Genomic DNA, 13,475 nt, shown 5'->3' with positions numbered 1-13,475 from the left:
GGAGTCTCACTAACTACATAGAAATCCAGACTACAATCCGGAGAAATGATTGAACTGCAAAGATATCATCTCCTTTCTTGAGTACAGTTCTCGTTAAGCTCAATACTGGAGGAATAAATCCTCTTACATAAACTCAATTTGATCTCCAATAATCAACCAAATCCTCTTCCTGAATGATATTACATTATTCGCACATTACATATCCATATCCCATACCATGACCATGATCTACAATGAGATCTTACATTATATATATACAAATGCTCGACCATAAACAATGAGGTCGACCACCATACAATAAACCAATTACATAATTACAAAACATGGTGGCCTTAGACCAAACAAATAATATCCAACTCATAAGACATCTCGGAAACACATCGAGAGGTCCAATCCACACGTTACATTAAGGCGATCCATAACCTAGATCAACCGGAACCCAATATAGGTCCACACGTTAAAGAAATGATCCCAATCCACCAAGTCTCGAACATGATCACCATCAGCATCCTGAAACTCCACCAAAAGCCTCACTGACACCACTTATGCATATCATCAAAGATCTTCATCAAAGCTTTGCCGATGAAACCCTCACCAGAATCACAAACCAAGCTTCCAAGCAAACAGGATAACATTCGATCACCAGACCAAAACCAACTAACTTAACATGAACATGAGTAGCATCAATAAGCCAATTCCATAACCAAATCAAACTGGATCATCTCCAACCAGAAACCACACAACCTACCGGGACCAGAAGGGTGGTGATAAAGCATCCAAAATAGCTAGTGTTGACATCAATGACAAAACATCAATGCAACATATAATAAATTCCTCCTAATGGCCAATAGTACCTTCTTAGTAGAGGTCTAATAAAGATGACAAAACCCTTGTAATATGAAGCCCTACATCATTTTGAAATAGAGCAACAAAATAGTGTAGAAACCCAAAAATTAATTATCCTTTGTAATGTGGTTAATGTTATTAATCATGTTAGCTCCTCTGTCCTTCCGAAATAATTAATTAAATTATATTTAATTAATTAGGCCCCCGTTTAATTTAATTATTTTATTAATTAATTATATTCCTTTTCTTCCCAAAGGTTTGATTTATTTTAATAAATCAAATACCACTTTATCCCATAAGCCAAATATTCCTTTAAACCAAATTAGTTAATTAATTCCTAATTAATTAATATCATAGATTCTTACAAGCCCTCCCACTAAAATCATTAATTAATACTTAATTAATTAATAATTTAGGCTAAGTAATCTTCATTACCATTTTCATCAATTTTAAATCCCTCACACCTACCCAAGTCCACATGTGACACCCCTCTTAAATGAACTTGCATGCACAAGTCATTTTCAAGCCTCCATCTCACTCTTTGACCAAGGGTGCTCACACATGTGAGAATTCTCTTCCTACTAGAGCCACCCTACACTTTCCTTTTCCATCCATTTCTTATTTCCCTCTTCTTATGTACCTCTTCCATTTTTCCATTTTTATGTCCACTTGCCATCTTCTTGTTCTTCCCAAGATGTGCTCACACATGTGTGAGCCCACCTTTCCTTCTTCCCCATGCCAAGTGTTCTTCCCAAAAATACCACCTTTGTAGCACTTGTCACAAGGCTAAGCCTTCAATCCAACTCACCTCTTCTCCTTTAATCCCATCCCTCCATTAACTTTTTATTTCAACCATCTATTCTTCCTTCCAAAAATATATAAATTGGAGCCTCCTCCTGCATATCCATAACACAATCTTGATCTAAAATTTTGCTATCATTTTCATTCCAAAATTATCCCTTTCTTGTGCAATTTGGAGAGAAATCCACATATCATCAACACTAAGAACAAATCAAGTAGAGTGTGGGAGCATCTACTTCAATTTCAATCCAAGGAGCAAATGAAGGTATAATGCTTTTTATTTAGTTTTAAATCATGTTTCATGTATAAGTGTTTACTTAGCATTACTCCTTTAGTTCTCTTCATTTTGACACATCTGATGGGATCCACGTCCCTAAAAACTAACTTGCAAATTTGATTTTTTCTGAAGTTTACAAGTTACGGATTTTGGTTTGACATCTTTGATCGCGATTCGTCATTTGCGCCTTTTAATGTCTACAATTCTAAAATAGTGTTTCCACCCTATTTATTTTCACAATTTGTTTTGCAGATTGGATAGATTGATTGAGGACCTTATTGTTAATTTCAATTTATATTTTCTATTTTCTGTTAATTATTGATAAACTTATATTTTGGAAAATAACCAAAAGTGTCAACACTAATGTTTGTTTTGCAAGTTTTGGAACTAACTGTGTTTTGTAAGTCTGTCATTTGGCATCTCCACCTGTAATCTCTGTAGGTATATTTTCTACATCTTAGTTTTCTATTAGTTAGTATTTTCATTGCTATTTATATTAATAATTTAATAAAAAGTAAATAGTTTTTCTATTTTTCATACATCGACATTTGCACAATTCAACATCTATGTTGTTTGATGTATGTGTCTTCACTTTGGCATCTTTGCATATGCTTAGTTTTAATTTTTTTGCTAATGGTAACAAAGTGTGCAACTTGTCTCATGCATTCAAGATGAAATTTAAAAAAACTACTGACTATGGATTTGTAGGGTTAATAGTTAAAAATTGGATGTTTTCTCACCATTTCCCTTTTCTAATCTAGTTACACATATTTTAATAAGGGGTCTAATTCATCTTTGTTTGCCATGTACTGAGGTAGTAGGAGTATGCTCTCCCCTTGTGTAAACTTGGGGGTCAAAATTCAAACCTACCTTATGTGTGTTTAGTTTAGGCATCCTCAAAGGGTGGTTAAAGTATCCTCTCCCCTCACACTTGTGGAACTTGGGTGTAAGAGAACTCACCACTCTTTACCTTTTTGAGGGCCTGCCTTTGGAGAGTGCTTTCCTTCATAGGGGAACAACACAAAGTAGTTTTCCTTCGAGATTCTATATAAATAATTGAGGTGAAAGATGAGGTCTAAATGGTGAAAACCTTGCCGACAATAATAATCTAAAAGGGTAATTACCCACATTTATGGGAGATATAAGTCTTGAAGTAGGATTGGTTAAAGCCTTAAGTGGCTTGTTGGGCATTAGCAAGGCATTAAGTCCCTAAAAAGTGACTAGAAACCTTTGTGCATAGAATCCATCCTCTTTTTACTGAACATTGCATTGGTATTGGTGCAAGGGAATATCATTGTTCCCTAAAGTTACTTGCTATATGGCTACCTTGAGACGAGACATAAATCCTCGACTTAGCATAAGCTACTTGTAGCTTTCTAGGGAGGGGGTGATTGGGTCATCATTCCAATCCTAGAGGCCCCTACCTATGCTCTCTCAAATAAATCACAGGTGTCCACCACCCCTTAAGGTGATTTCACACTTGGGCTGATGAAGACTCCAAGTCCGTGGGCCTAGCACCATCACAATGAGCTTTGTCCTTAGGATTTGCAAATGTGCTTGAAGTGTTTTCATTTGTGCTAAGACCAATGGAAAGTTTAAGCATTTATGAATGGTAGAAGGAATCAATTTCATGGAAGAGAGCCAAAGATGTCCCAACTTTACACGAATTTGATTTGATGTAGGGATGATAATAAAAATGACATCTAAGCACTTAGTACCAACATCAATGGAAAGACTAATAGAACCGATAGTAGGACAAGAGAAACCATCAAAGACCTTAACCACTAAATCAAATTTATCATATGTTACTTGATGAAATAGTAAATTGTATATTGGATATCATTGCTGCTAGGATATGTTGTTGTCATTGATGTCAATATATTCCTGTGTTTTGGTATTATGGTGACTACAAAGAGTTAAGATGGTATTTGATCTGTTGTGCTATGGTATGATTATAACTTTTCTTGTGGATTTGGGAGAGTGTTTCAGATGTTCATGTGTATCTTCAATTCAGGTGGTTCATGATTTGGTGGTCCGCAGGTTATCTTTCTTGTCTGAGTTATTGTTGTTGAGTATTTTTGAGTATCAATGTGTTGGTTGATGAAGATTTGATTAAGTGGTGTTGGTGCAGCTATTGCGGATGGTTCTAACATGCTTGTTGGTGTTTCCTAATCATGTCCTATTTTTTTTGGTGGTCCACATTAATCATTGTGCGTGTTATTGAAGATTTTATGGGTTCGATGATATTCTTTGTGTTATGTGGTATTTTTTGTGGTGTAGCATGTTGTGGATGATCTTGGTAGGATTTCTAGTGGTGTTGTGTGTTCAAGGATTTGATTTGGGTCCATGCTATGTTGTCTATGACATTGTATTGATCTGGTGGTTGATTTATGTATCATGTGATATAATTTTGTAATTAAGTCTTTAGGGTTGAGCTAACCTTATAGTCAAGGTTGATTAATTATATAAATAGGTGTTATATTCATGTAATTGATGAATGGTGGTTGTGTCTACATTATCAGAGAGTGGTGTATGTGCAAATAAGTGAATTTATCTTTCGATGCGGTGTGTTGATCAGAGAGTGTTGTAGTGAAGATAATTGTGCTTAATCGGCACTATCATCAGGCATTAGGAGATGTTAATCTTTCAGTTCATCTAAACTAGATTGTAGTCTGAACATTATTGTAAGGTAGCAAACCTTCCCTGAGGGTTGTAGCCTTCTGATTCATTATATTTTAAGCAGTGAGCTCTAGGCAGTGTTCTTGAATGCATGTGCATTTCCCATTGTAATATTTTGACATACTACTACAAAGTATCATCTTATTGTGGGTAGGTTCCCATCGTGGTTTTTCCCTTAACTAATTTTTACACATCAAAATCTTGGTGTTATGTGTGTTTTTGTTATCGTGTTCATCTTTATTCTTGCTATAGATGATCAGGTCTAAGTTTGTGCTCAAATTTTTTAACCCGGTGAAAATGGATTCACCCCCCCTCTCAATTTTTCCTCATTGTTGTTGCCAACAATTGGTATCAAAGCTAGATCCTTCAGTAGAAGCTTGACCTCTTGAGGAGATCTGAGATGGAAACCTATGTTTTCAAAAAAGAGAGTTCAATATTTGATGGAAATAATTAAATTGTATGGAAGGATCAGATTGAAGTTCACTTGAAGTGTCTTGTAGAAGATTATTGGAAGATTACAAAAAATACCTACAATGTTCCTTAGAATGGTCCAATTACTACTACTGAGATCAAGGATGATGAACATAACATAAGAGCTAAGGAAGCATTACTGAGTGCTTTGACCGATTTAGAGATGACTAATGTGATGGGTCTGCAAATTGGACATGAGATCTGGGAAAAGTTAGAAACCTTGTATGAAGAAGATAAGAATGTTAAAGTTGCTAAGCTATAGAGTTTGAAAGGAATGTATAAGATGCTAAAGATGGGAGAAGATGAGAACATATCTACCTTTATGGCTAAGGTTAATGAACTTGTGCTAGGTACTAGATGTGCCAGTGGAACTCTTGAAGAATATGAGATCGTTGCTAAGGTGTTGAGATCCTTGCCTCCTGCTTACAAGCATAAAGTAACTAATATTGATGAGATCTGAAGTGTGACTACTGTGATAAGGGACATATTGGTTGGTAATCTTTTTGCATTTGAGTTGAGTGAGGAGAATCTCATGGTAAAAATGAGACTATATTTAAAGCCTCTATATCTAGGAAGTAGAAGTATGATATGGGTGAAAGTTCATCTAGGATTTCAATATATGAAATAGAAATGAGAGAGATGGAAGAATAGGAAAGAGAGTTGGATGAGGTTGATGCACTTATTGCTTGGAGATTGCCTAAGGGAGCCGATAAGTATGATGGAAAGTTACCTTTGAAATGTTTCTCTTGTAATAAGATAAGACATTTTGCTTCTACGTGTCTTGAAATAATGTCTAGGTATGATGAGCATGAAAGGCATGATAGATCTGATAAGCATAATAGATATGAGAAAATTGATAAGTATGATAATGTAGAATGCAAGGTATCACTGAGAGGGGGGTGAATCAATGATTATAAACAATTTCAAACAATGTGTGCAACCAGTAGGATAATGAAAACACTAGCAAAAAATCACACACAAGAGCACATCACATAACACTGAATATATGAGGAAAATCCAATGTGGGAAAAATATCAGTGAGAAATGTTGTTGGAGATCTACTACTCCAATCCAACCTCACAATGAAATTAAAGTTTTACAATGTTTAGGGAACCAACCCAAGGAGCACCAACCCTTAACAATTTATGGGCAACTACCCAAAGGAGCACCAACCCCTACACCGAGCACCCACTCAGTGAAATACAATGAGATATAAAAAAATACAATGATAAGCACCTTGTTACAAATGAGTTTTGTAACCCTTGCAAATAATTCACTCTGTTAGTTGAACTCTTTTCTGTCACACTGCTTCTTCTCTACCAGATCTTAGTTCTCTCTGTCTAAATCCCATTCAACTCATCTTATTCCTTGCCAGATCTCCTCTCACATTCTCTCTAATCTCCTTTACTCTCTGCTACTACCTCTCTCTCTATTTCTACCTCACTCATTCAATCTCTGTCGGTTTGATGGACTGTTATACTCTGTAATTGTTTACCAGTTACCTTAAACCCTATTGGTTAAACCCCTCTTGTTGGTTTTACTTCTAACACTCAGTCACTTCAATATTTTGCTATCAATGCTCAGATTGATAAAATATCATCTAGCATCATCCCACACTCTTTCATCAATCTGCTTAAGTCTTTGATCTGCACATTTATACACATGCTTTTCTACCAAAAAAAAGTTTAAACTTTACATGCTTGGGGTTTTCTTCACTAACTCAATTTGTATCAAATCAAATCAAATCTCATTTCTTGGATTGACAACCTACAATAAATCAAACATCGCCGCCATTTTTGGTCCTACTAATACACGTTCACTATGTTTAGCAAATTGGATCCTGTTCATCGGCTTTGATTTTGTCGATTGACAATAAATGATCTAGTTGTTTCCTTTCAATCTACTTTGAGTTGTAATACTCTATAGTCGATCCATGATTTCTGCAGTCTTCATTTAATATCGACCTAATAGACAGCTACCTCGCCGATGCACAATTCACCTACCACTACATGTTTGCCACCTGGAGTCCACATGTCATCTTTGTCGGCATCCAATTCACTTGATTGTGTTGGTTCAAGCTTGATCACCGACCAAACATACTACTGGTATACACCAATCGGTTAACCTTCACATCATGCACTTCTCTGTTATGTCAGTTAGGACATGTTATCCCAGACCGCACTTGCCAAACCATGAAACATACCCGGGGTAAGCCACTATCAAAAGTTTTGATAATTTACCAGTGGCAGTCCTCAACCATTTGCCAAAGTGGCAAACACTTCACATCCTTTCTTCTTCTTATCCAGGTCACACACTTTTCTCCTGGTGCTATACTCACATCTTCAATATATGATTTGACAGCCATCCAATTTGTCTTCCTCTAGTTCTGTCTATCTTCCCTTCAACCTTGGGATCAACCATTATGCTACATCTCCATCCAGTGGGAGTCCTTCAATTTGTCTCTTTGCTTGCTTATTGGTTGACATACTTACTAGTTGACATCAACATGCCAACAATCTCCAATACTCCTACTTGCATACTAGTAGCATCAACTTGCATATTGGTTGACATCAATGATAACACAATTCTAATAGATAAATCCTATAAGCCTAACCAGAAGTACAGATATCATAAGAAATATTATTACATTGTTGATGAAGGTGTGATAGATGAGGAATCTGAGAATGGAAATTCAAAAGATGAATTTGTCTTTATTGCTATCAAGGAAGATGATCTGGTACCAGTGAATTCTACAAGCTGCATTCTTGAGGAGAAAACTTTGGCTGCTAAGATTGAAGAGAAATATGAATGGGTAATTGACAGTGGCTATTCACATCATATGATAGGTGATAAAAGCAAATTTGTGAATATGGAGACGTATGATGGTGGTATAGTGAGATTTGGAGATGATAAAGCTTGTGTGATTCATGGTAGAGGTTCTATTTCTTTTGATGGTAAGCATAATACTGATGATGTCTTATATGATGAAGGTTTGAAGCATAATCTTTTGAGTGTTGGATAGATGGTTGATAAGGGATATGATTTGCAATTCAAGAATGGTGAATGCAAGATTCTGAATGCCTCCTGTATAGAGATTGCATTAGGGACTAAGACTAAAGGTAATATTTTTCACTTGAATGTAGGTGAGAAAAGTTGTTTGATTGCTTAGATAGATGAAAGCTTGTTATGGCATAGAAGGATGTGTCATGTTAGTTTTGACTGCATGATAAGGATAAATTCTACTCAAGCTATTAGAGATTTTCTTAAAATTGTGAAGCCTTCTAATCCAGTATGTAAAGAATGTGAGTTGGGAAAACAAATAAGAATTTCATTCAAAAGTAAGTTGTATACATGTTGTGTCGACTTGAATTTCCACCTCAGAATGTTACCTGCAATAAGTTAGTTTTACAAAATACAAATGGAAATACTACATGAAATCCAAATTCAACCAATGAAACTACATGAAATACATATTAAAATAAAACATTATTTTTACCTTCATGGTTTATGTCTCATTGTGTCCTAACTCCATTGTTCTTGGTTGTAGATGGTGTGCTCTCAGACAATGCACTGATGGCTTCCAAGATGGCATATGAAGAATGGACTGATAACTTGTAGTTAACTGATGCTATGATATGCAAATACTACATGATTATGCTATATGATAATTGCTATTGCTATTTGCTATTTGCTTCAAAAAATCACAAATGCATATGATTAATCTGAAGACTAACTCTCTCTCAACTGAAGCTCTTGATTTTATAGACCTTGAGAGGATTAGATGATGTAGCTTAGATCAACGGTCCTGATTAGATCTGCAGATTTGAATGGTTATGAGCAGAGGTGAAGGTTGAGAGAAAGGGGGAAGGAGAAGGCAAGTGTCACTCATCTCACCTTGATTGGGTTGCTGACTGAGAGAATCTAGGGATGGTTAGAGAAGATTTAGGCATGAGAGGACAAGTGGATTCAAGTCCTTCCTAAGATGTAGGGGGTGTTGGAGAGAATATAGGAAATGATTATGAAATATGTGTATGTACACAATATTCATTAAGTTTGGTGGTTGAAGATAAATGATGAATTAATATTTAAGAAATATTAATTTCCTTAGCCACATGTTTGATAAGTTGGCAAAGGGAAGATGAAGTGGAGATGGAAGGTGAGTTGGAAAAGGGATTAAATAATTTAAGAATTATTTAATATTTGAGACTATAGGATAGGAGAATAACTATTAAATATTAGATATTTAATTGATTGAAGGAGATAATTAAATATTAGATATTTAATTAATTAGAGGAATAGGATAGATGAATTAATTAATAAAATATTAATTAAATTAATTAATAGAAAGACATTAAATGAATTAAATAAATTAATCTTTTCAAATTAACTATTTAATAGAAGAATAATCATTAAATAAATATAAAATATTTATTTAATTTCTCATAGCCAATTTTTATGTGTATACATTTTGCCCCTCTTTGAAATGATGTGAAGACAACATTTTTTCAACGATTAAATCAAGTCTCGATAATGCGCCTAATAGAGATTGAAAATCTTGATTGTGTGCCCCCTGAGGAGATTGATTGTGAAATTGTCAAAAATTCTGGTTTGAACGATTAATCTCGTGATAATTTGATAAAAATTTAGTCAATTAAATTCATTTGTAAGAAACAAATTAAATTGCCCCATTGAAATTAATTACTCTTCAAATAGTAAATATAAAATTAACCAAGGCTAATTTTAATTCATTGTTATCCTTGTCAGCTTGTGGAGAAAATATTCTTGCTGAGGTAGTGAAATGGTGATTCCTATGAAGAACCATCATTTTGAGCGTGTTCGGTGATATCAGTGACCTGTCGAGCATGGGTATTCGGTATGTAGCTTATCTCGAGCTTGATGTTCAACTTTTTGTGCAAATTTTCATGTTTTTAGCGTGTTTTTGAATTTTCAATTTTTTTTAAAAAATTTTGGCATTAGGTTAGCGCTTTTGCAATTTGTTTTAGTGCATATGCAATTAGGATTTGCGCAAATGCCTGTTTTAGCACAAATGTTCTTTTTGTTAGTGCATATGTTAAAAATGTTAGTGTTTTTGCATAGGATAGCACAAATGATTCATTTGTTAGCACTTTTGCTCAATAAGGTAGCGCTTTTGCATGAGTTTGTGCATATGCCTGTAGATTTAGCACATTTGTTCAAAAGGATAGCACATATGCACTAGTTTAGCACAAATGCCTTTAGATTTAGCGCAAATGCCTTTAGATTTAGTGCAAATGTTGTAGTTTAGTGCAAATGTTCAATAGAATAGAGTTTTTGCTCAAATTTGATATTTTTGATAAGTGCAAAGGCTAAAAATCACTTTGATGATTAGATTTAGTGTGTTTAATTCACATTGATGATTTAATAGGGACTTGATTGAGTGATTTGTTGGATAGATAGATTGATAGATTTATTTGATTAGCTTGCTTGCTTGATAGATTTGCTTTGATTGTGTGATTGATAGATTGATAGATTGATTTGATTATCTTGATTACTTGATAGATTGCTTTGATTGCATGATTGATAGATTGATAGAATGATAGATTGATTTGATTAGCTTGATTGCTTGATAGATTGCTTTGATTGTGTGATTGATAGATTGATAGATTGATTTGATTAGCTTGATAGTTCTAAGATACCGATTTAGTTTCTAATGTAAGAGCTTAGCAGAGTTGTGAGTGAACTCAGTGATTGATAAAAAACCATGATTGATAGGTTTAAAATAATTTGATAGCGTAAGTTGCTTGAATTTGATTTGATAGATAGATAGCAGAGATTGCTTCAGTTTAATTTGATAGATAGATGATGATTTGATGATTGATTGATTTCTCTTGATAAATAGGAGAAACTTGATGTTCTCTAGTGTTGGGTGAAATTATCGGTAGTACGAAATTTAGTGCTAGAGTTGACACAGGCTGAGATTAGACATATAGATGCCTGTGGTTTACACTATTTGTTGTATATGCCTAAGATTACGCATAATAGATGATTGTTGATGGTGTTAGCCGAGAGATGGCACAACAAGCATAACATTTTCCACCTGCCTACAGGTTAGATTAGTGTGACTCTTGAGGATGTCTATAGGATTCTGCACATCCCAGTGACTGGCGAGCTAGTGCAGTATGATTTTCAGGATCATGTTGGTACAGAGGCTTGTAGAGTCATTTTTGCTAATGAGAGCATTGGTAGAGGAGAGATCCACTGGGTAGATATGGTGATGTATTACGAGGCTCTTCTCGTTATTCTTGCTGGTTTGATTGGAGGATTTATATGTCCTAATAGGAGATCACAAGGTTTTTTGATTGGATGGGGTGAGATTCTCCTAAGTATGATGCAACATCATACTCGATATGCATGGGGTGTTTGCATGTTGGCTCATTTATATCATGATCTTCATCAGGTAGTGTATGATGAGAGTGTGAGTTTATCTACAAGTTTAACATTATTACAAATCTGGTGCTGGAAACACATTGTTGTTACTTGGCCTACCCATCATAGAGTTCATGGAGAGAGGCAACCATATGTGTATTTTTATGCAGGTATCCTTACTCAGCATAAGATGGGTAAGATGGAGTATTGGCGGTGGGTGCTTGATTCATTGGATAGTATTACTTGGAGACCATATCTTGATTGTGAGCCATGTATGGATGATGCATAGACATTACCATTTATCATGCAAAGTAGATATCTCATTGGTCAGACTCCTTATATTATTGAGCGACAAGTGATTGGTTGCATTTTGAGATAGTTTGGTATCATCTAGCCTATGCCTACTGGTGTGATGATATATGCTCGACGGTATAGAGATAGGCAAGTTTAGGGACCTTCCTTATCATTTGAGATTGCTCGTGTAGAGTTTGTTTCTACTCTGAGAGTGGCTTATGATATGAGATTGCACATTCTTGATCCTGGGGTTACTGCAGAGTATGCTCAGTACATACTAGCTTATCCATTTCCTCACATTACTGATCTAGTAGATCCTCCTCCCAACTCAAGAGATGAGGATGATGATTCAGATGATCCAATTTCTAGGAGACGGAGATGGAGATGAGAGCTTAGAGCTACTCAAGAGGCTAGGGGAGGTGGAGATGAGAGTGGGGATGGAGGTGGTGGTGGTAGGAGACATGGATGGAGAGGAGGTCGACTGAGAGTCCGTGGAGGACCGTTCGGACTGGTTGGTAGGATTGGGAGACCATGTCCTATGGGTGGGAGGGATGTTGGATGGATTGGGAGGGAGCATGGTAGGGTAGGGGTGAGATCACCGAGAGGGTTGCCATTGACAGGAGGAGGTAGGGTGACTGGACTATATGGGGGTTGCAGGAGAGAAATTGATTTTGGTTAGATTAAGCTAGACCCTAGGGTTATTTCAGCTCATGGTGGAGATGATGAGGATCCGGAGGATCATGTTCCCCTGATTAGATGATGGGTTTAGAGAGTTACTCAGATGAAGATTCTAGCTGTTGGACAGGTTGGTGGTGAGGGGATTGGGGTTCATGCACCACAACAGGATTTGCCAGAGCAAGTTGCACTAGGGCATGACATGCCAGAGTAGGATGCACCAGAGCATGATGTGCCAGAGCATGATATACTAGAGTAGGATACCCTTGACAGTCTAAGAGAATAGATTGATCAGCTTCGAGCAAAGGTGAAGAATCTTATGACGGAGAGGGATAGAGCTATTAGGAGACAATAGGATACTCAGGGCTTTCTTGATCACATTCAATAGGTTGGATCAAGTACTCTCTCAACTGACACTGTTAGAGGGCTGGGAAGGAGACTTCCAACTGGTGAAGACAATATGAGGAGGTAGTTGCAAAGAGCCAGAGAGCTAGTAGTTATCATACCACCGTGTTGATAGACACTAGTAGTGGTGGGGTCATGGGACCTCCTCAGAGGAGTGGTGATCATGGGAGATAGGCATCTAGAGGATCTTCTTGCCCACAGCCACAAAGATGGACAGAGTTAAGTGGTAGTGGTACATGACAGTCGTGACTTAATTTGGAGCATTTGTATTATTTATTTGATATCATTGTATACTTGGACTTATTGTTTTTACAATGATCTATATGCAGACATGGACTCTATATGATGATCTTTCTTTATTATGCATGTTATTCTATTTGATGATGATGCTTCATATGATGATGCAGTGATTAGATGGATAATGATCTATATGCATGTTTCTATCTTTTTTATGATAATCTATATGCATGAATTATATAGAAATGCTAATGAATGATTGATGTGGTTTATGATTATGATCTATATGATGCAATGATAAATGTTTTTATTTGATATTCGATTTTGATGATCTTGGGTGCAAATGTAAATGATTACTAACTTAAATGATATGCAAATGATGTAA

Source organism: Cryptomeria japonica, chromosome 2 (assembly GCF_030272615.1).
Source record: "Cryptomeria japonica chromosome 2, Sugi_1.0, whole genome shotgun sequence".
NCBI lineage: Eukaryota > Viridiplantae > Streptophyta > Pinopsida > Cupressales > Cupressaceae > Cryptomeria > Cryptomeria japonica.
Note: the sequence above shows the minus strand (reverse complement) of the source record.